Genomic DNA, 23,366 nt, shown 5'->3' on the forward strand with positions numbered 1-23,366 from the left:
TACCTTGCCCTGGACAGACAACAGTAGAAAAAATGGGTCACCTCATGTCACTAGGCAAAGGAGACTATCAAACTAAACTATCATTGCATGGGTATTAGTTGGAGCTCTGTAGTTTTAGATTGTAGAAAAAAATTCAAAACGACTTTGCACATTCACACACACTTACTTAGTTTCACACAGAATATAAATATACCGATTTAATTGATTTAACAACCAAAAAAATTATAATTATCCTTAAACAATGGACATCAGCAGTGTGGCACGTATTTAGTCAGTCATTTACAGCACAGAAGGACTCGGTTCATCGAGTTCATATTTGTTGCGGTCTTAAAAGAACAAGATACTTGTTCTTTGTTGATACTGCACATTAATGTAAAGATACTTTCTAAATATAAAAGCATTATGTCTACTTGGATGCACTGTTAAAAAGTATGTTCCACAGCAATCGGATGGAAGGTGTGGATTCATGGTTTCTACTCCGATATGAAGGGTCAAATGTTGAGAGTTTAACAACTCAACAGCTAAATTAAAAAATATAGTCTTACATGAGACAGTAACTACAAATTCAAGAACCAATGAAGCCAGAATAAAAATAAAAGATAATGAATCAAGACAGTTTGGGAAAACAGTATCAATAGAATTAAGCATTTTGTCTTTTGGACGAGATGCTAAATTGGTAGTCCTGTTTACATGATCAGGTGGATACAAAAGATCCCAAGGCACTACTGGAAAACAGTAGGTGAGCTCTGTGTCTTAGCCAACAGTTATCCCTCAAAATGGCACCACAAAAACAAACCACCTTATTTATCTCATTTGCTATTCGTGGAACCTTGTAAATTGAGTGCATATTTGTCTAAAAACCAGTGACTACATTTCAAAAGCTATTCATTGGCTATGACGTATTTTGGGACACCACAACAGGTGTTACATAAATGCAGGTTATCTCTTTCCTACTGTAAAGCAAAACTAAATTACATCAGTAAGGCTAACATGTAAATACATGTTGAGCTCCAGTTGCTAGTCTAAAGCAGAAATAGTAACCTTGTACGACGTAGGTTCATTCTGTGCCAGGTCAGCACATTTCTATGGCAATTCTGTTTACAGCAAAATGTAAATATACATTGAAAGTTAATAAATTTTGTATGAAAGCATCAGTTTGCCACTACAACTTGTATTTTATTTATTGCCTTTATAATGATAAAAATTCCAATACTTTACAGGAGCATAATCTGATTTAAAAAACTGACATTAATTACTGTACTGTACATGGTAAAGCACTTGGATTAGTACCAAAAGGTTTTTCTGATACCTTTCACCATCCAAGATCAGCGTTCCCACAAGTCTCAAAAAGGCCACTGAATAATACATCAGATTGTTCAAAGCCCCTCCAGCATTGAGGTTTGAACCTTAACCTATCCAATAAAACTGGGGAGGACTCGATGCAACTATCGGCTTAAAACTGTCGTAATAAAAAGTCTCATGGGGGGGCAGTCTGGGACTTGTGATGTGGATCCAAGTCCTTACAAACCGACCTTTAAACTTGGTACCAACACGAGACAGGGCGTTAAGAGTCCATCCCTCCAAATGAAGGGTCTTAAAAAGTTTTACGCGCCTGGCCTAAAACTTTCCCACATTTGTTTATGGGCATCTACAAGAGAATTAAATAGACCACCGGTATAGCTCATCACCAGTTAGCTGGCGATTTAAACCTCTAAATACACAGGAAACTTTCTCAACAGACGGGGACCGGGTAACCGGAGCAGCCACGGGCAGCGGGGTGGGGGGGGGGGGGGCGGGGGGAGCTGCTCTCCCCGCCATTAGACAACGAGCCCCTGGGAGCAAGATCCAATCGCCCCCCACACAAACAAACAAATAAACATTGAGTTTATCCTGTCATAAATAATAAATAAATACCTGAAGATTTCTTACTGACGGTGTAAAGCGCGAGCCCCGCTGAGTTTTGAGGTGAGGGTGGCTCGATGACACAGGCCGCTCACAATCACAGCCACAACCGAGCACTTTCCTCCTCCACCGCCGCCGCCATCTTGCAGCGTCTGTTCACGTGACACGCTCCCCTTCCTTCCCCCCGAGACCCGCCCTGGCCCCGCGCTATTGGCCCGCCCAACGCCATGGAAACTGACTGTCCCTCAACGGCACGCTGATTGGTTCGCGCGCACGTCAATCAAAGCGGTGGTGTAGCGAAAGGTGGCGTGTCGCCGGTAACCTCACGTATGTGGGCACCTGCGACCAAGTCCCTTACACCTCTCTCAGTTAGTAAGTTAGGATGATCAGTTCTAGAGTCATAGAGCTTTACAACATATAAACGGCTCTTCGGCCCAACGCGCCTGCGCCGACCATCAAGCATCCGTCCTAACTAATCCCATTTCCCAGCACTTGGCCCGTAGCCTTGTGTGTTGTGGCATTTCAAATATTCATCTAAATACTTCTTGATTGTCTTGAGCGTTCCTGTCTCTACCACCTCTTCAGGTACTGTGTTCCAGATTCCAACCACCCTCTGGGTGGAAAAAATTCTCCTCAACTTCCCTCTAAAGTCCTGCCTCTTACCTTAACTCTATGCCCCCTAGTTATTGACCCTTCTGCTAAGGGAAAAAAGTTTCTTCCTATTAATGCCCCTCATAATTTTGTATACCTCAATCAGGTCCCCTCTCAGCCTCCTCTGCTCCAAGGAAAACAACCCCAGCCTATCCAGTCTGTCTTCATAGCATTCACCTGCTACGCCACGTCATCACTGAGGGTGGAAATATTTGTGTTGCCACCTCCTTTTGTTGTTACTTGTCCACTACCATTCCTGATTGGATGTAGCAGGACTGCAGAACTTTGACCTGATCTGTTGATGGTGGAATTGTTTAGCTCTGTCTATAGCATGCTGATTCCACTGATTAGCATGCATGTAGTATTGTGTTGTAGCTTCACCAGGTTGGCACATCATTTTATAGTATGCCTGGTACTGTTGGCATGCTCTTCTATTGTGGTAGACCATTCGCTCTTCAAGTATGTCCAAGCTGTAAATGATTTTGTTGTCTTCTGTGGGTCCTCTCATGACTGAAGAGTCCGATGTTGGATCGGCATGGACATGCAAGAACTGGCAGTTCCTATATATTATATTGTTCATATTGTTGTCAGTGCTTGGGGAAACTTCTGGAGATGCGCCACCTCTGGCCTTCTATGGGCATGTTAGAAGTTACAAGTTTGTCACAGATGGTGCTCAAAACATGCTGAACCAGATGTCAGCGCTTGCCTCCATATGGGTCAATCAGTGCAGTGTTTTTCCCAAGAGAGGTGTCTGCAATGCAGAGGTTTGTAAGGCTCTATTTTTGGGGTGTTCTTATATCATTTGAACTGAGCACCTTGCTGTCGTTTGCCCTTAGTTGAATTTTCTGGAGGGTGGACTCCATACTGTTCAGCCCAGCATGATGGAAGACCTCGTTGTTTGTAATTTTGTGCTGCCATCAAATTCTCAAGATGGACCTAAGGTGTTTTTGGTGGAAGCGTTCCAGAGTTTTGATGTGGTGCCTATAGCAGACCCAGGATTCTGTCCCATCCAGCAGGATGGTTAGGACAATGGCCTGGTAGAGTTTGATTTTAGTCTTCAGCTTATTGAATCAGGATTGGTCCCCTTGCTTGATAATAGTAGAATGATTTTTTTTTTTAATTATTCGTTCATGGGATGTGGGCGCCATTGGCAAAGCCAGCATTTATTGCCCTTGAACTGAGCGGCTTGCTCAGCCATTTCAGAGGGCATTTAAGAGTCAACCACATTGCTGTGGATCTGGAGTCACATGTAGGCCAGACCAGGTAAGGACAGCAGATTTCCTTTTCTAAAGGACACTAGTGAACCAAATGGGTCTTTACAACAATTGACAATGGTTTCATGGTCACCATTAGACTAGCTTTTTTTTAAATTCCAGATTTATTAATTTAATTCAAATCTGCTGTGGTGGGACTCAAACCCATGTCCCCAGAGCACTAGCCTGGGCCTCTGCCAGGCCATAAGGTGACATATTGTGGTGTACAATTTTGCTGCTGCTGATGGGCACAGTGCCTCCTGGATATTCCGTTTTGAGCGACTACATCTGTTCTAAATCTATACCAGTGGCAAAAGTTTTGCGTGGGGGCCACATTACAATTTTTGTCCTACACAGGGGGCTGGTGAGAGAATTTTAGAAAGATAAAGGCATTAAAAATTTATCTTACTATTAAAACAACAATGAACGTACATTTTTATGAGGAAACTTTAAATGAGAAGACTAATTGAAGTGCTTGCATAAGGGCAGCATAGTGGTCAACACCGCAGCCTCACTGCTCCAGCGACCCGGGTTCGGTTCTGGGTACTGCCTGTGCGGTGTTTGCAAGTTTTCTGTGTGACCACATGGGTTTCTGCTGGGTGCTCCAGTTTCCTCCCACAGCCAAAGACTTGGAGGTTGATAGGTAAATTGCCCTAGGGACAATTTATAATGGCCAATTTACCTATCAACCTGCAAGTCTTTGGCTGTGGGAGAAAACCGGAGCGCCCGGCGAAAACCCACGCGGTCACAGGGAGAACTTGCAAACTCCACACAGGCAGGACCCAGAATCAAACCCGGGTCGCTGGAGCTGTGAGGCTGCAGTGCTAACCACTGCGCCGTGACACAGATTTCACATTTTAAGACTTTCACTATTACTAAAAAAAAGCACATTAACGAAACAGTATTTAGTAGGTAGCTAACACACCAAATTACAGATATCTCCCATTAATACACTTCACAAACCCACACTGTATTTATATGTTACACACGAAAAGGTTTCCTTGCAGTTAAAAGTTCCAAACTCCTCCCAGTTGCAAAAGATTGGATCCACCAGTGTCCTTTTCAAAACCATTCACCGCTTCGCTCACTTTTCCCGAGCATATTTGACTGGTCTTCTATTAATAAGACAAGCTCTGGCGACCCTGTTGATCTTTTCTCCTCTGCAAACCTCAACTTTCGAATCAGGTTCAAATCTGAGCAGCCATTTTGCTGTATCGGTGATCTGAGTGAGAGCAGTTGTTTCTCTCTCTCTCTCTTTAGGCTGTGCAGCTCTGTTTGCTGGTCCCTTTCAGCCTCCAGTCCAAGGAATGCCTGTTGAACTTATCCAGCTCAAAAGTCAATAGTTGTTTGCCTTTTACAATTCTCAGAGTCCATAAGTCTGACCATAGCAAAACAAGAATCATAGAAAGTTTAAGGCACAGAAAGAGGCCACTTGGCCCATCGTGTCTGTGCTGGCCGAAAACGATTAACCCATTCTAATCCCACCTTCCAACATTTGGTCCGTAGCCCTGCAGATTACGGCACTTGAGGTGCATATTCAGACTCCTTTTGAATGAGTTAAGGGTCTCTGCCTCAACTACCCTTTCAGGCAGTGAGTTCCAGACCCCCCCCCCCCACCCTCTAGGTGAAAAAGATTTTCTTCATCTCCCCTCTAATTTTTCTACCAATCACTTTAAATCTATGGCATTAGTCACTGACCTCTCTGCTAAGGTGAGTAGAGCCTTCACCTCCACTCTATCCAGGCCCCTCAAAATTTTGTACATTTCAATCAGATCTCCCCTCAGCCTTATTTGTTCCAAGCCTATCCAATCTTTCCTCATAGCTGCATTTTCCCAGTCTTGGCAACATCCTCGTAAATGTCTGTCTACCTTTTCTAGTGCAATCACATCCTTTCTGTAATGAGGTGACCAGAACTGCACACAGTACTCAAGTTGTGGCCTAACCAATGAGTTATACAGTTCCAGCATAACCTCCCTGCTCTTATATTCTATACCTCGGTTAATAAAGGAAAGGATTCCATATGCCTTCTTAACCACCTTATCGACTTGTCCTGCTACCTTCAGAGATCTGTGGACATTCACTCCAAGGTCCCTCACTTACTCTACACTTCTTCGTATATTCCCATTAATCATGAATTCCTTTGCCTTGTTTGACCTCCCCAAATGCATCACCTCACACTTCTCCAAGTTAAATTCCATAAATTCTGCCCATCTGACCAGACCATCAATATCTTCCTGCAGCCTACAGTTATCCTCCTCGCTATCAACCACACAGCCAATCTTTGTGTCGTCTGCAAACTTCTTGATCATGCCCCCTACATTTACGCCCAAATCGTTAATATATACCACAAAAAGCAGGGGACCCAGTACTGAGCCCTGTGGAACGCCACTGGAAACAGCCCTCCAGTCGCTAAAACACCCGTCAACAATTACCCTTTGTTTCCTGCCACTGAGCCAATGTTGCAGCCATCTTGCTGCATTTCCCTGGATCCCATGGGATTTTATTTTTTTTAACCATTCTGCCATGTGGGACCTTGTCAAAAGCCTTGCTAAAATCCATGTAGACCACATCAACAGGCCTACCCTCATCTATTGTCCTTGTTACTTCTTCAAAAAATTCGATCAAGTTGGTCAAACAAGATTTTCCCTTAACAAATCAATGCTCACTATCCTTGATTAATTTGTGCCTTTATAAGTGACAGTTTATCCTGTCTCTCAGAATAGATTCCAATAATTTGCCCACTACTGAATTTAGATTGACTGGCCTGTAATTATTCGGTCTATCCTTCACTCCCCTTTTAAACAGAGGTACAATGTTAGCAGTTCTCCAATCCTCCAGCACTCACTGAGGACTGGAAAATGATGGTCAGACCCTCTGCTATTTCCTCTCTCACTTCTTTAAACAGCCTAGGATACATTTAATCTGGCCCTGGTGATTTATCAACTTTCAAGGTTGCTAATCCCATTAATACTTCCTCTCTCCCGATGTTTATCACATCTAATATTCACACTCTTCCTCCTTAACTACAATATCTGCATCGTCCCCCTCTTTTGTGAAGACAGATACAAAGTGTTCATTAAGAACCATACCAACGTCGATGGCCCCGACACATCAGTTACCTTTTTGGTCTTTTATGGGCCCTACTCTCTCCTTAGTTATCCTCTTACTCTTAATGTATTGATAAAACATTTTTGGGTTCACCTTAATTTTACTTGCCAATATTCTTTCATGCCGTCTCTTTGCCTTCCTAATTTCCTTTATGATTTCACCCCTCCACTTTCTATACTCCTCTTGGCTTTCTGTTGTATTAAGTTCTCGGTGTCGGACATAAGCTTTCCTTTTCCACCTTATCTTACCCTGTAGGCTCCTTGCCATCCATGGGACACTAGATTTGGCCGTCTTACCCTTTTTCTTTCTGGGAACATGTTTACTCTGAATCTCCCCTTTGAATGCCTCCCACTGTTCTGATACTGATTTACCTTCAAGTAGCTGCTTCCAGTCTATTTTCACTAAATCACTCCTCAGTTTAGTAAAATTAGCCTTGCCCCAATTGAGAACTCTTACTCCTGTTCTATCTCTGTCCTTTTCCATAATTATGTCAAAACTGACTAAATTATGATCATCTTCTTCTTCTTTGGCCTCCTTGTCTCGAGAGACAATGGGTAAGCGCCTGGAGGTGGTCAGTGGTTTGTGAAGCAGCGCCTGGAGTGGTTATAAAAGCCAATTCTAGAGTGACAGACTCTTCTACAGGCGCTGCAGATAAAATTGGTTGTTGGGGCTGTTACACAGTTGGCTCTCTCCTTGCGCTTCTGTCTTTATTCCTGCAAACAGCTACGTCCCTTCGACTCACCACACTTCAGCCCCACCTTTATGGCTGTCCGCCAGCTCTGGCGTTCACTGACAACTGACTCACACGACTTGTGGTCAATGTCACAGGACGTCATGTCACGTTTGCAGACGTCTTTAAAGCGGAGACATGGACGGCCGGTGGGTCTGATACCAGTGACGAGTTCGCTGTACAATGTGTCATTGGGGATCCTGCCATCTTCCATGCAGCTCACATGGCCAAGCCATCTCAGGCGCCGCTGACTCAGTAGGGTGTATATGCTGTGGATGTTGGCCGCCTCGAGGACTTTTACATTGGAGATACGGTCCTGCCACCTGATGCCAAGGATTCTCCCGAGGCAGCGATGATGGAATGAATTGAGATGTCGCTCTTGGCTGACATACATTGTCCAGGCCTCGCTGCCGTAGAGCAAGGTACTGAGGACACAGGCTTGATATACTCGGACTTTTGTGTTTCGTGTCAGTGCGCCATTTTCCCACACTCTCTTGGCCAGTCTGGACATAGCAGTGGAAGCCTTACCCATGCTCTTGTCGATTTCTGCATCGAGAGACAGGTTACTGGTGATAGTTGAGCCTAGGTAGGTGAATTCCTGAACCACTTCCAGAGTGTGGTTGCCGATATTGATGGATGGAGCATTTCTGACTCCTGTCCCATGATGTTCATTTTCTTGAGTCTGATGGTTAGGCCAAATTCATTGCAGGCAGCCACAATCCTGTCGATGAGTCTCTGCGGACACTCTTCAGTGTGGGATGTTAATGCAGCATCGTCAGCAAAGAGGAGTTCCCTGATGAGGACTTTCCATACTTTGGTCTTCGCTCTAAGATGGGCAAGGTTGAACAACCTGCCATCTGATCTTGTGTGGAGGAAAATTTCTTCTTCTGAAGACTTGAACGCATGTGAGAGCAGCAGGGAGAAGAAGATCCCAAACAGTGTAGGTACGAGAACACAGCCCTGTTTCACACCACTCAGGATAGGAAAGGGGTCTGATGAGGCTGAATTCTATGCTGAATTGTGCCTTTCATATTGTCATGGAATGAGGTGATGATACTTAGTAGCTTTGGTGACATCCGATCTTTGCTAGTAGTCTGAAGAGACCACGTCTGCTGATGAGGTCAAAGGCTTTGGTGAGATCTATGAAAGCAATGTAGAAGGGCATCTGTTGTTTGTGGCATTTCTCCTGTAGCTGGCGAAGGGAGACAAGCATGTCAATGGTGGATCTCTCTGCTCGAAAGCCACACTGTGCCTCAGGGCAGACACGCTCAGCCAGCTTCTGGAGCCTGTTTAAAACGACTCGAGCAAAGAATTTCCCCACTATGCTGAGCAGGGAGATTCCACGGTAGTTGTTGCAGTCACTGCGGTCACCCTTGTTCTTGTAGAGGCATTGCGCATGTCCTGTGGTACTGCTCCATCATCCCAGCACAGGCAAAGCAGTTCATGGAGTGCTGAGAATATAGCAGGCTTGGCACTCTTGATTATTTCAGGGGTAATGCCGTCCTTCCCAAGGGCTTTTCCACTGGCTACAGAATCAATGGCATCGCTGAGTTCCAATTTTGTTGGCTGTTCATCCAGCTCATCCATGACTGGCAGAGATTGGGCTGCATTGAGGGCGGTCTCAGTGACAACATTTTCCCTGGAGTACAGTTCTAGGTAGTGCTCCACCCAACAGTCCATTTGCTTGCGTTGGTCAGTGATTGTGTCCCCGATTTAGACTTTGGGTGGGGGGGGGGGGGTGCGATCTTCTTGATGGTTGGCCCAAAAGCTCTCTTAATGCCATCATACATTCCTCTGATGTTTCTGATGTCGGAGGCCAGCTGAATACGACTGCATAGGTGTTGCCGGTAATCATTTGCACAGCGCCTGGCTATTCTTTGTGCAGCGCTTGTGGCTACTTTAAGTGCTACGGATGTTAACTTGTTGGGGGCTTTCTTGTAGCTCAACAATGCAATGCGCTTAGCGGCTGTGACAGGTTCCAGCTCTTCAAAGTGTGATTGAAACCAGTCTGCATTCTGCTTCTCACATTTGCCATAGGTGTCATTGCTGAGTCATAGATGGCGTCTCTGATGTGGGCCTACTTGGTTTCTATCACCTGTAGGAGTGTTTTGAAGGGCTTTTTCAAGTGAATTTAGAAACTTAAGTAACAGCTGTGGATAACAAATTCTGTTGGTGTTGATGCACGGGCAGCCCTTCTGCTTGGAGTGATGTAGCTTCTTTGGTTTGAGTCTAACTTTGCTGCACACCAGGGAGTGGTCGGTGTCGCAGTTCGCACTGTGGAAGCTGTATGTGATTTGGACACTGTTTACAGAGGCTCACCTTGTGACGATGAGGTCCAGCTGGTGCCAACGACGTGATCTTGGGTGCCTCCATGAAACCTGGTGGCAGGGTTTAGTATGAAAGAACGAGTTGGTGATGCAGAGGTTGTGATAGGTACACAACCCCAGCAGTCTCTGTTTATTCTCATTCATCCTTCCAATGCCATAGCACCCGAGGCAGGAGGACCATGAGTCATGGTCGGCCCCAACCCTGGCGTTAAAGTTCCCCAGCAGGAACAAATGCTCGGTGTTGGGGATGCTACTAATGATGTTATGGAGTTCCTCGTAGAACTGGTCTTTAACTTCAGGTGGGGAGCAGAGTGTTGGAGCATAGATGCTGAGTAGGTGTACTGGACCAGAGGCGCTGGGCAGTTGGATGGACAGTATGCATTCCGAGCCATTTGAAGGTGGCTCTGACATGCTGAGGAAAGAGTTTCTGATGGCAAAGCCCACTCCATGCTATCTTGGTTCTTCAGGATCCCTACCCTGCCAGTAGTCTTGCTCTGTTAGAGATTCGCTCGCAGGGAGGCGTTGTCTCCTGAAGTGCTGCAATGTCCACATTGAGTCTACTGAGCTTGTTGTTAATGATGGCGGTCTTCCGAGAATCGTTGATTTGTGTAAGGTCTTCCGACAGGCCAGGACACATAGTTCTGATATTCCAGCTTGCAAAACGAAGGGCTGGTACCTTCTTTCCTTTTTTTGTCGTGCTGTTTGGTGCGGTGTTACAGTCCACTTGTCGGGCAATGACCCTGAGCTCCAAGCACCCATTGAAGCAGGTGGACTGTGGCAGGACAGAACCTTACTGACTAGGGGCTGCCCAGTTTGAGGCGGGCGGTAGCTGTCCAATGAGATGCGATGACCTCTCCCACCGACAAAGGCAATCCGTGGTGCCCAATCGCTACGCCTGTTGGGCTGGACCTATAACCCGTAACTGCTGCCTTCTGTGTTGTTTTGGTCGCTGTGAGGCGACTATGGAGTAACCTCTCCATGGCGCATGCCTGGGCGGATGTATGGAGGTTGTGAGTTGCCCAAACGTCAAAACCCCCCTCTCAGCCTTCCTAGTGGGGTCCAAAGGAGTGCAGAGCATGACGTTTGGCACCGGTATGGCTGCAGGAACTGCCGGAAACATGCCAAAGGTGACACATGACCGCCTTCAAGATTCCACTCCGGATTTTCTGTTAGGCTTTTCTCCCTTAGCCTTGGTCTCTCTCTCTCGAGACCCCCACAAGGCAGTGGGGTTGTTAGCTCCTATCCCTGAGCAGTGGCCCTAACAAGTAAGCTGTGTGATTCCATGGAGGGAGAGGTGCAGGGGGAGGGGGTGGGGGGAAGGGATGCGGGGGTTGTGAGGGGGAGCTGGGAGGCGGGGGTGAATGGGGGGAGGGGAGGGGGTGCGAGGGGGAGGGGAGGGGGTGCGAGGGGATGTGGGGGGAAGGGAGTGCGGGGGGAGGGGGTGCGGGGGTGAGCTGGGAAGGGGGTGCTGAATTATGATCACTCTCACCTAAATGCTCTCCCACTGCCACCCCTTCCACCTGCCCTTCTTCATTTCCTAAAACTAAGTCTAAAACTGTACCCTTTCTTTTTTGACCAGGATGTACCAAGTCCAACAAGAGTTCTCCTGAATGCTCCGCAAGAATTCTGCTCCCTCAATTCCTTTCATGCTAAAACTATCCCAGTTAATATTGGGGCGTTTAAAATTCCCTACTATTACTGCCCTAATGTTCTTGTACTTCTCAGAGATTTGCCTAGATATCTGCTCTTCTATCTCCCTCTGACTGTTTGGGCGTCCAAAGTACACTCCCAGCAGTGTGATTGCCCTTTATTTGTTCCTTAGCTCAATCCATATGGCCTCATTTGATGAACCTTCCAACATATCATCCCTCCTCACAGCTGTAATAGTTTCCTTGACCAACATTGCCACTCCCCCTCCTTTCTTATACCCGTCCCTATTGCGTCTGAAAACCCTGTAACCAGGAACGTTGAGCTGCCATTCCTGTCCCTCCTTAAGCCATGTTTCTGTAATAGCTATGATATCATACTGCCACCTGTCTGTGCCCTCAGCTCATCTGCTTTATTTGCTGTACTCCGTGCATTGAAATAGATACCATTGAGCACTGCCAAACTCTTTTTTCCATTTTCTAACCCTTGTTTCCTGTCTTCCAGATTCATCCATTAATTTTCTGCCTTCCATTTTCATTTCTGATTTTGTCCCAACTGTCTATACCCTCAGATCCCCATCCCCCTGCCAAACTAGTTTAAACTCTCCCCAACAGCACTAGCAAAACGTCCCGCAAGAAACTCAGTCCCGGCTCTGTTCAGGTGCAACTCGTCCGACCTGTACAGGTCCCATCTCCCCCAGAGCTGGTCCCAATGTCCCAGGAATCTAAAGCCCTCCCTCCTGCACCATATTTCCAGCCACGTATTCATCTGTCTTCTCCTTCTATTTCTGTACTCACTTGCTTGTGGCACTGGGAATAATCCGGAGATTACTACTTTTGAAGTCCTGCTTGCTAATTTCTTCCCTAGCTCCCTAAATTCTGATTGCAAGACCACATCCCTCTTTCTACCTATGTCGTTGGTTCCAATGTGGACCATGACTGCTGGCTGTTCACCTCCGGCCCTCCCCTCGCCCACCCCCTTCAGGATGCTCTGAAGCCGGTCAGTGACATCCTTGACCCTGGCACCAGGGAGGCAACACAGCATCCTGGATTCACGTCTGCGGCCACAGAAACGGCTGTCTGTTCCCCTGACTATTGAATCGCCTATCACTATGGCTCTTCTAGTCTCTCTGTACCCCACCGCACCCCCCCTCCCCCAACCCCATGCAGCTGAGCCACCTGTGCTACTACCTGGACCTTTCTTTGTTTGCAGGTGTTAAAAATTGGAACTCGAATCTGCATTTTTGGAGCCTCTGGCTCTGTTTACAATCTGGGAGTCTGGGAAAGCGAAACCCATTGTCCTTTAAGTATTACAACCTTGCATCCTGCTCTCAGAAGTGTCTTTGATCTGGGTTCCTTGTTCTCATGGTAACCAAGATCCTTGTCTCTGGGCAGAGTTTACACTGCATTAAAGTTCAAAGTTTTTAAAACATAACCATACCACAAAGTCCAGCATTCATAACACATGCACGAATCAAACATTTTACTTAAGAATCTATACCACAGTAACAGGCTAATCACCCCATCAGGTCCATGCTTACATTCCACCTATATTTACCTCTTCCTACCCTGACATTATCTTTTAGTGGGACAAAGAACTACATTTATGTAGGGCCTTTCACAACCTTACAACCCACAGGCAATGAGATACCTTTTGAAATAAAAACAGCAAAGGCTAGAAATATTCAGCAAGTCTGGCAGCATCCGCAGAGAGAAACAGAGTTAACATTTCAGATCGGTGATGCGTCGTCTGCTGAGTATTTCCAGCATTTTCTGTTTTTATTTCTGATTTCCAGCATCAGATTTACCGGAATGGTTCCAGGGATGAGGGATTTCAGCACAAGGTTAGGTTGGAAAAGTAGGGTTTGTTCCCCTTGCAGCAATGGAGATTAAGGAAGATTTGATGAAGGTGTACAAGATTATGACAGTGTCATGCAGGCACCCGCCACGAGTGAGGCACATTAATTTTGCCACGAGCATTGATTTTCTAAACTATTACTGGAGTAAAGAAAGAACTTGTTTTTAAAAAAAAAAACACCAGACCCTTGACTGGAAATACATTTGCATAGTAACAGATAGTACTTGAAAAGGACAAAGGGGCCACTCCCTGCTCCAATTTAATCCACAATGGACTTTTGATTACCAGACGTTGAAGGTGGAGAAGCTAGCATTCCAGGTTGACTGCTAAGCTGCTCCCAATACACAGAAGGGACCTGGTCAAACCAGTCTGTCACCTGACCACCTTCTGGCCAACTAGGGAAGTTTTTTTAAATTGGAGAAACAGGGTTCGAAGACAGAAAAGCTGTTTTCTCCTGGACTGCAAAGGCCTCTCGTAGCTGGCTCGGTGCAGCCTCTCCAGTCTGCTTCCATCTCTTTTTCACAGAGCTGAAGACCCATTGAAGACACATGAACCCCAAGAGAGAAAAGTCTCCTCCAGTAAACAATGTTTACGAAGAATACTGGGCCCCAACGAAAAGCAAGATCTACCGACAATCCAGGAGTCTACAGCGAGCTCGAAGCACAGTAACAAACCACCTTCATAGATTGCCTCAAACTTTTTCACTTTATTTTTCTTCTGCTCTTTTCTGTCACTATTTCTATGTGTGTATTGTGTTTGCATGCTAGCGTGGGCACGTCGTGTAGCCATCGGTGTTAACCGAATTAGAGTTTAAGTTTAAATAAATTTCACTTTTCTTCTTTAAAGCTAAGAAAGCCTGTTTGTGCTCATTTCTTTGCCTTACAATTGGAAAGCTGTGAACAAGGATTCACCAAGGGGGAGCTAAAAACACGGTGTGTTTAAAAATTAAATCTTGTTACAGTAAGACCAGGTGAAGGCTGAAAGAGACCCCGAGACACCTTTCTCACCTGGTTGTAACAACAGGCTTAGTAAGGTAGGCAAAGAAAAGCTGTTCTTATTAGCTGATCGTACAAGGACTAAGGGGACACAGATTTAAGGTTTTGGGCAAGAGATGCAGGCGGGATGTAAGGAAGAATTTCTTTACACAGCGAATGGTAATGACCTGGAACTCGCTGCCCACGAGGGTGGTGAAAGTGGAGATATTGATGATTTCAAAAGGAAATTGAATGGACACTTTAGGGAAATAAACCTGCAGGGCTACGTGACAGAGCAGGGGGTGGGGAGTGGGGAGTGGGGAGTGGGGTGGTGCTGACTGGGTTGCTGTAGAGAGCTGGCATGGTCTCCAAGGGCTGAATGGCCTCCTGTGTCATAATGATTCTATGACTCTTATATTATTTTGCTTTCATATAAGTAGTTATTGAAGTTAGTTACTGTTGTAGGAAACATAGCAGCCAATTTACACACTGCAAGATCCCACAAATAGCAATGAGACAATGACCAGATAATTTTTTTTTTTAAAGTTGTTGGTTGAGGAATAAATGTTGGGCAGAACATCGGGAATTCCTGCTTCAAGTCAGTGCCATTGAATCTTTAACTTCCATCTAAGAAAGCAAATGTCTCATCCAAATATTGGCACCTCCAACAGTGCAGCACACCCTCAGTACTTCACAAAAGCATCAGCCTAACATTGGCTTGAACCCAACCTTCTGACTCAGAGGTGAAAGTGCTACCACCGGAGCCACGGTTGACACTTAACTATTTTGTATAGCATTTTGCACTTGTTACCTCTAGACTTGACTATTCGCTGATTTTAATTGCTCCACCATTGGTGGCCGTGCCTTCAGTTGCCTCAGCCCCAAGACCTGAAATAATCTCTCAATCCTGTCTGTGTCTCCATCTTGCTTTCCTCCTTTAAGACAGTCCTTAAAACCGAACTCTTTGACCAAGCTTTAGGGCATTTGACCTAATATCTCCTTTTGTGGCTGTGTCATACTTTGTTTTACAATGCTCCTGAAAAGGCACTATAGAAATAAAAATAGTTGTTGTTGGAGTATTCTCTGTACATCAACATTGCAGACCTACTTCATACAAGCAAAAACAGATGTCGGTCTCAATTTATAATTTGACGGAACCAGTTATTTGATGGTCATAGTAGACGGACGGCCTTTCTAATCAACTCATAATTTGCAGTAACGACGAAATAAACAGCACACAGCACAACAGAGGTACTTAAAGTCCAGAAACTGTTCACACTACTCATATCAGTTTGCTGCTGTCATGCATGTGGGCCAGCATTCATTAAATCAGCATTACACCAAAGAAACATTTATGCTTTATCAAACTTTTTAACAAACAAAACCACAACCACACAAAATTGTAAGTTGTGATAGGTGGGCTTTATAAATAGAAGCACAGAGTAGAAAGCAAGGAAGTTATGCGAATCCTTTATAAATCACCGGTCAGCCCTCAGCTGGAATATTGTGCCCAATTCTAGGCACCGCACTTTACGTAAGATGTCCAGACCTTGGAGTGGCAGCAGAGGCAAATTTCTTTTATTCTTGCATGGGATATGAGCGTCGCTAGCAAGGCCAGCATTTCTTGCCCATCCTCTACTGCCCTTGACAACTGATTGGCTTGCTCGGCCATTTCAGAGGGCAGTTAAGAGTCAACCACATTGCTCTGGGTCTGGAGTTACATGTGGGCCAGACCAGGTAAGGATGGCAGACTTCCTTCCTAGAATAGTACCAAGGATGAGGGTCTTCAGTTATGTGGAGCAACTAGAGAAGCTGGATTTTTCTGCTTTGAAAGTTAAGAGGATATTTAATAAATATTTGAAATCATAAAAGGCTTTGGTACAGTAAAAATGGTTTTCATTGGCAGAAAGGTGAGTAACAGAAGACACTGACTCAAGGTAATTGGCAAAAGAGGCACAGGTGAGGAGAATTTCTTTCACACAGCAATTGGTTAAGATCTGGAGTGCACTGCCTAAAAGGGTGGTGGAAGCAGGTTCAATGATAACTTCCAAAAAGGAATTGGAAAAATAGTCAAAGGGGAAAAATCTTCAAGGCTATGGGGAAAGAGCAGGGGAGTGGGACTAACTGGATAGTTCTTTCAAAGAGCCAGCACTGGCACAATGGGCTGAATGGTCTCCTTCTGTGCTGTATGATTCTATGACACAGAATTTCACATTGATGAGGACAATTCACTCCCTTTAAGACCTTTTGAAGCAAATGAGGCTACTTTGCTTATTTTAAAATCAAAAATAAACCAACACAAATTTCAGAATGACAGGAATATAGCCCAGTTGAACAGATTCAAGTCAAAATTGATGCATTGCAAAGTTAAAACCAAAGCAGAATACTACATACTCAGCAGGTCAGGCAGCACGTGTGGAGAGAAAATCAGAGTTAATGCTTTAGGTCAATGCCCTCCCATCTCCAAACTGCTAAAGATTTAACAGTTTATAAGTACAGATACAGTGAAAATGGGGCAGTTGGGGTAGGAAAGAAATAAAGGGGAAGGTCTGTGATAGGGTGGAAGGCAGGATTGATAAAATGATGGTGCAAGGCAAAGCATTTGGTAATGGGACAAGAAACAAGATGGATCCAGGAGAGCAGTAAATGATTAAGGCAGAACCATCATCTGCCCTCTGAGAAAACATGAGTAGTGGTTATGATCTTAAAGTTGTTGAACTCATTGTGGAAGCTGGAAGGCTATAAAGTGCCCAATCAAAAATGCTGTTCCTCAAGCTTTCATTGATCTTTGTTGGAACAGCGTACGAGACCGAACACTGCAAACTCAGCGGCTATTGCTTAGGCTTCATCTGGGTGTCTCATGTTCAGAAACCCCAAGGAATCCACCAAATAGATCTATTTGCCTGAAATGGAGAACATTCCTTCCCCCACCTCTCTCCGGGACACACCTTGTTCAGCCCAGGCGATTTAGGTGCCAGGTGACAACAGCCAAAGCTTGGGGCCTCCAAGTGTTCATAAAGTTATTGTTTAAAATGATGTAATTTACCAGCATACAATGCAGGTAATCAATCCATTGCTTATTCAGCTAAGACTATGCTACAAATGAGGCATTGGCTTGAGGGGTCATTGGAGCTTGTGATGAAATATAGGTACAATAGGCTTAATTAGGTAGAAGTTAGATATAATGAATATATTATACCTTTTAGAATTAAAGAAATTATCAGTTTTCAAGGTTCATTGAAATTCCCTTTAAGGGCAAAGTTAAAAAACATGAACATCCTTGTTACAATGGAATGTGTAGCAGAAATGCCTTTTAAGGTAAATGATTTACGGACATGATTAATATCATCCACTAATTAGGATTATAGTTATGATGTTGACAGGCTAACTTAAAGGGATGGTGCGAGGTACCATCAAAGTTGATCAGAGTGGAATGTTACCTACAAAAAACAGATGCCACATAAATGCAATTTAACCCAGAAAGGAAAAAAAAAGTTACTGCACAAATTTAATTAAAAATCTTTTAAGTATAAAACACATTTATAAAGCTAAGTTTTAGTATTACTATAAAACACTACAAACATTTTGATCAGATAAAAGCTCACTGCTTCATGAGAAGGGAATTCTCAGCAGATAATTAATTGGGAATAAGTAGCTAATGATATTAACCATAATTGGGAGTAAGTGATGATATTCCCATATATGGTTAACAAAAGTGGGAAAAACATGCATAAAAAGGTAACACCTACATTCCAAAAGATGAGTTAATAGATTAGAAACAGTATAAACGTGAACGTTTTGAATCAAGAAATCAGTGGTATTGAAAATTCTCATCAATACTACTCATCCTATGGCAAGAATGCCTGACTGCTTGACAAGAGAACTCTACTCTTCACTGAGAGTGTTTTGGCTTGTTAGTAAGGAGGCTTGCTCAGGGCATTTAAGGTAACAGTTTACTTTGAATTTTGATAGATATTCTAAGATAGTTTGCTGTAACATTGTCAAAGTTGAACTTTTGGATTCTATTTTAGAGATAAGATTATGTTTTACCTCTTTTGGTAATCTTTGATATTGTAAGTATACTTATCCACTTAAAAGTAAATTGCATGTTAAATTCTTTAATAGATATATAAAAGTTAATAAATCGTCTCAGGTAGCATTCAGTATACAACTACAAGAACCCCCTCTCCATGTCTCTAAGTGGAGAGATACGTATTGGAGTTCTCAGACCCTTATAATATCTGGGATATTTATGACAGCCATAATTATTTTTTTAAAAATAGGCTATCTGAAAGATGGTAATATTCTCTATGAGTTTTCTTTCTTTGAGGAAGAGCTAGTTCAATTCTTTGGACCCAAAATAAGTGCCTATAAGAGTTTTTCTGGCTTGAACTTAATTAAGGGAGATTCATGGAGATGTACTCCTGATTTGGTTTAGTCCCTATAAGGGGTTAAAGTCATAAATCTATCCCTAAAAGTTTCAACGAGCAGACTGGCTGAACTGTCATGAATATTGTCAAATACTGTGAACATCTTCAGTTATCAGGTTTAACAGAGTTGATTCTGTTCTAATCCGTCATCATCAGGAAAGTTATCTTAGACACGACTCGAAGAGACATTTAATTTTCAAGAAAGACAAGAAAATATTAATACGTATTTTAGGGTTTGCCCCATTATAGTCCTTTGCTGAAAGAAGGCATATGCCTTAAGCTGATAAATGTGGTGCGATTTGCTACTTCAAAGGACCAATCTAGCAATGCTTGGGGATCCACTCAGAAATCTAAATCTAGAGAGTAAAGGGGCTGTATTGGTATTGGCCATTTGCTCCCTCTCCTCTCCTTAGTTCATGAATTCTTGCTGAGGTAATATCCCATAGTTGCCAGATCATTCACCACTTTGCACAAGTATCCATTCTTCATGCATGATCTGAACAATTGATTAATTGCAAGGAGCATTACAACCAAGGTCAATCCCTTCCTTACCCATTGTTCCATATTTACTTAAATGGATAGCAACTGAAAATTGGATCCCTATCTGAGGTGAATACCTACCACCTGTCAGGATTAATGAACTCAGTACAGACCAGGTACTGAAGTTCAAATATTCTTGCTCTACGTCTGTAGCATCAGGCAATGCCCCTATTCAGAGGCGTTGGGAGGTTTTTACATTGTAAAATTATCCCATTGGAAAGTTCAAAATTTTCCTCTTTACTGAGTTTGTGATGATTAAGTTGAAATAAATGGCCCTGGAGAAATAAGCTCAAATTGAAAGTTTGTTTTCTCTTTCATTTTCAGGATATGGGAGCCAATGCCAAGGCTGGCATTTATTGTCCATTCAATACAGCCCTTGAGATGGTGACGAGCTTTCTTCTTAACTGCTGTAGTCCATGTGCTGAAGGTGCTCCCACAGTGCTGTTGAGTAGGGAGTTCCAGGACATTATGTCCAAGTCACATTCATACCACACAAGTACCAGGCAATGACCGTCTCCCTTTGACATACAAGGGCATTATGAACACTGAATCCCCCACTATCAACATCCTGGGGGTTACCATGGACCAGAAACTGGAGTAGTCATAAAAATACTGTGGCTACAAGAACACGTCAGATTAGGAATTCTGTAGCGAGTATCTCACCTCCTGACTCCCCAATGCCTATCCACTATTTACACGGCACAAGTCAGGTGTGTGATGGAATACTCTCCACTTGCGTGGTTGGGTGCAGCTCCATCAACACTCAAGAAACTCAACACCATCCAGGACAAAGCAGCCCGCTTGATTGGCACCCCATCCACAAACAATCACTCCTTTGACTACCGACACACAGTGGCAGCAGTGTGTACCATCTACAAGATGCACTGCAGCAATGCACCAAGTCTCCTTAGACAGCACCTTCCAAACCCACAACCTCTACCACCTAGAAGGACAAGGGCAGCTGAATCATGGGAACATCACCACCTGCAAGTTCACCTCCAAGTCACACGCCATCCTGACTTAGAAATAAATCGCCATTCCTTCACTGTCGCTGGGTCAAAATCCTGCAACTCCCTTCCTAACAGCACTAAGTGTATCTACCCCAAATGGACTGTAGCGGTTCAAGAAGGCAGCTCACCACCACCTCCTCGAGGGCAATTAGGGATGGGCAATAAATGCTGGCCTCGCCAGCAATGCCCACATCCCAGGAACGAATAACAAGTCAGGATGGTGTGAGATTTGTAGGTGATGGTGTTTCAATGAATTGGTTGCCTTTGTCCTAATCGTAGAGGTCATAAGTTTGAGGTGGTGCCAAAGAAGCCTTGACAACTTGCTGCAGTGCATCCTGTAGCTAGTAGAAACTCCAGATTTTATGGGTGCAGGTAGGATTGGAAGTTTAGTTTAGTGGATGAAATAGAAATCGGTTTAGGCCATTCAGCCCCAAGTCTGTTCTCAATGAGATTATGGCCAATCTGTATCTCAACTCCATGCACCTGCCTTGGCTCCATATCCTTTTATTCCCTTGTCTCGCAAAATAAATCAATAAATCTTAAATTTGAAATTATTATTTGAGCTAGCATCAACTGTTTTTTTTGCTACAGTATTCCACACTTCTACCCTTTACGAACATACGAATTAGGAGTAGGCCACTCGACCCTGCTCCGCCAGTGAGTTCACGGCTGCACTGATTTCTCCAAATTATCACCTACCCCCAATAACCATTCGCCCCCTTGCTTATCAAGTCTATCTACCTGTGCCTTAAACATATTAAAAGACTCAATTTCTTTGCTTTCCTCACGCACTCCAACCTGTTTCCCTCTAAACCTGCTGCACTACATTCTCTCAGGTCCAACCCTAACATTATCAAATAAAAGCAAAATACTGCGGATGCTGGAAATCTGAAACAAAAACAAGAAATGCTGGAATCACTCAGCAGGTCTGGCAGCATCTGTGGAAAGAGAAGCAGAGTTAACGTTTCGGGTCAGTGACCCTTCTTCGGAACTGACAAATATTAGAAAAGTCACAGATTATAAACAAGTGAGGTGGGGGTGGGGCAAGAGATAACAAAGGAGAAGGTGCAGATTGGACCAGGCCACATAGCTGACCAAAAGGTCACGGAGAAAAGGCAAACAATATGTTAATGGTGTGTTGAAAGACAAAGCATTAGTACAGATTAGGTGTGAATACACTGAATATTGAACAGCAGCAAGTGCAAACCTGAAGAAAAACAACCTGAAAAAAACAGTGGGTAAGCAAACTGAACAAACTAAGATGAAATGAAATAAATGCAAAAAAAGATTGTAAAAAATGTAAAAAGGAATGTAAAAAAAAGGAAGAAAAAAATAACTAAAAATGAAAGTAAAATGGGGGGCTGTCATGCTCTGAAATTATTGAACTCAATGTTCAGTCCGGCAGGCTGTAGTGTGCCTAATCGGTAGATGAGATGCTGCTCCTCGAGCTTGCGTTGATGTTCACTGGAACACTGCAGCAATCCCAGGACAGAGATGTGAGCATGAGAGCAGGGGGAGTGTTGAAATGGCAAGCAACCGGAAGCTCAGGGTCCTGCTTGCGGACTGAGCGGAGATGTTCCGCAAAGCGGTCACCCAGTCTGCGCTTGGTCTCCCCAATGTAGAGGAGACCACACTGTGAGCAGCGAATACAGTATACTACATTGAAAGAAGTACAAGTAAATCGCTGCTTCACCTGAAAGGAGTGTTTGGGGCCTGGGATAGTGAGGAGAGAGGAGGTAAATGGGCAGGTATTACACCTCCTGCGATTGCAGGGGAAGGTGCCCTGGGACGGGGACGAGGTGGTGGGGGTAACGGAGGAGTGGACCAGGGTGTTGCGGAGGGAACGATCCCTTCGGAATGCTGACAGGGGAGGGAGGGGAAGATGCGACTGGTAGTGGCATCACGCTGGAGGTGGCGAAAATGGCGGAGGATGATCCTTTGGATATGGAGGCTGGTGGGATGAAAAGTGAGGACAAGGGGAACCCTGTCACGGTTCTGGGAGGGAGGGGAAGGGGTGAGGGTAGAGGTGCGGGGAATGGGTCGAACACGGTTGAGGGCCGTCAACCACAGTGGGGGGAAATCCTCGGTTGAGGAAAAAGGTCATATTAGAAGCACCTAACATTATCAAACCTGCTGACAAGGGTGGTGCTGTTGTCTGGCGAACCAATCCCTATCTAGCAGAGGATGGATTGTGCAAAGACGTTTCCTAACGTCTCTCCTGAATCGACCTACTGATTTGATTACATTCCCTTGTCGTAGACTCTCCAACTCACAAAAAAAGTTTCTATCTACCCTCCCAATTCCTTTGAAAATCCTAAAACCTCAAATCACTATTTAACCATCGAGATTTCAGGGAATACAATCCCATTTTATGTAATCTCTCCTCATAAATGCCAGAGAAGCAGACTGTTTTGTTTTGGATGGCGTTGAACTTTTTTGTGGAGGGGCTTTGGGGAGTCAGGAGGTGAACCACTCTCCACTTAATACCCAGCTTTTGACCTGCTCTAATAACCATGGCATTACTCCAGTTGAGTTTCTGGTCAATGACAACATCCCATGCTGTTGATGGTTTGGTTGTCAGCAAATTAAAAGGGTAATAATTTTGTAGATTAGTAAAGGCAAGACTGAGCCCACTACTGCAACAGGTCCTCTATCCTTCATCTCAAATGTTGGAATTTTCCAAATGTACTTTGAACTCTGATCAGTTTCCGACAATACAATGCAATGACGTGATATGGAGCTTCGACTGAATGTTGCTTCCTAAAATGTTGATGTAACATCTGTTTTGTTTATCCTTAATATAAAAACTGGAATTAGGCAGTGCCCACTCAATTCAGACAAACAAAATTTGTCAAATATTCAGATGGAAAGCTCATAATAGGTTAGTGCTGCGGTTCATTGTGCTGGGACTGTGTGCTGCTTTCCTTTGACTTCTGG

General features: G+C 44.2%; 1 protein-coding gene across 1 annotated transcript in view; it reads right to left on the reverse strand.

Annotated features, from left to right (window-relative positions):
* The window catches only part of LOC137378345 (E3 ubiquitin-protein ligase Itchy-like), a 123,493-nt gene extending 121,422 nt beyond the window's left edge, over positions 1 to 2,071 (reverse strand). Inside the window, exon 1 of the mRNA XM_068048607.1 lies at positions 1,915 to 2,071. The gene's annotated coding sequence lies outside the window, so the exon portion shown is untranslated. The remainder of the gene's footprint in view (positions 1 to 1,914) is intronic.
* Positions 2,072 to 23,366: the final 21,295 nt, after the last annotated feature.

Source organism: Heterodontus francisci, chromosome 16, assembly GCF_036365525.1.
Source record: "Heterodontus francisci isolate sHetFra1 chromosome 16, sHetFra1.hap1, whole genome shotgun sequence".
Taxonomy (NCBI): Eukaryota; Metazoa; Chordata; class Chondrichthyes; order Heterodontiformes; family Heterodontidae; genus Heterodontus; species Heterodontus francisci.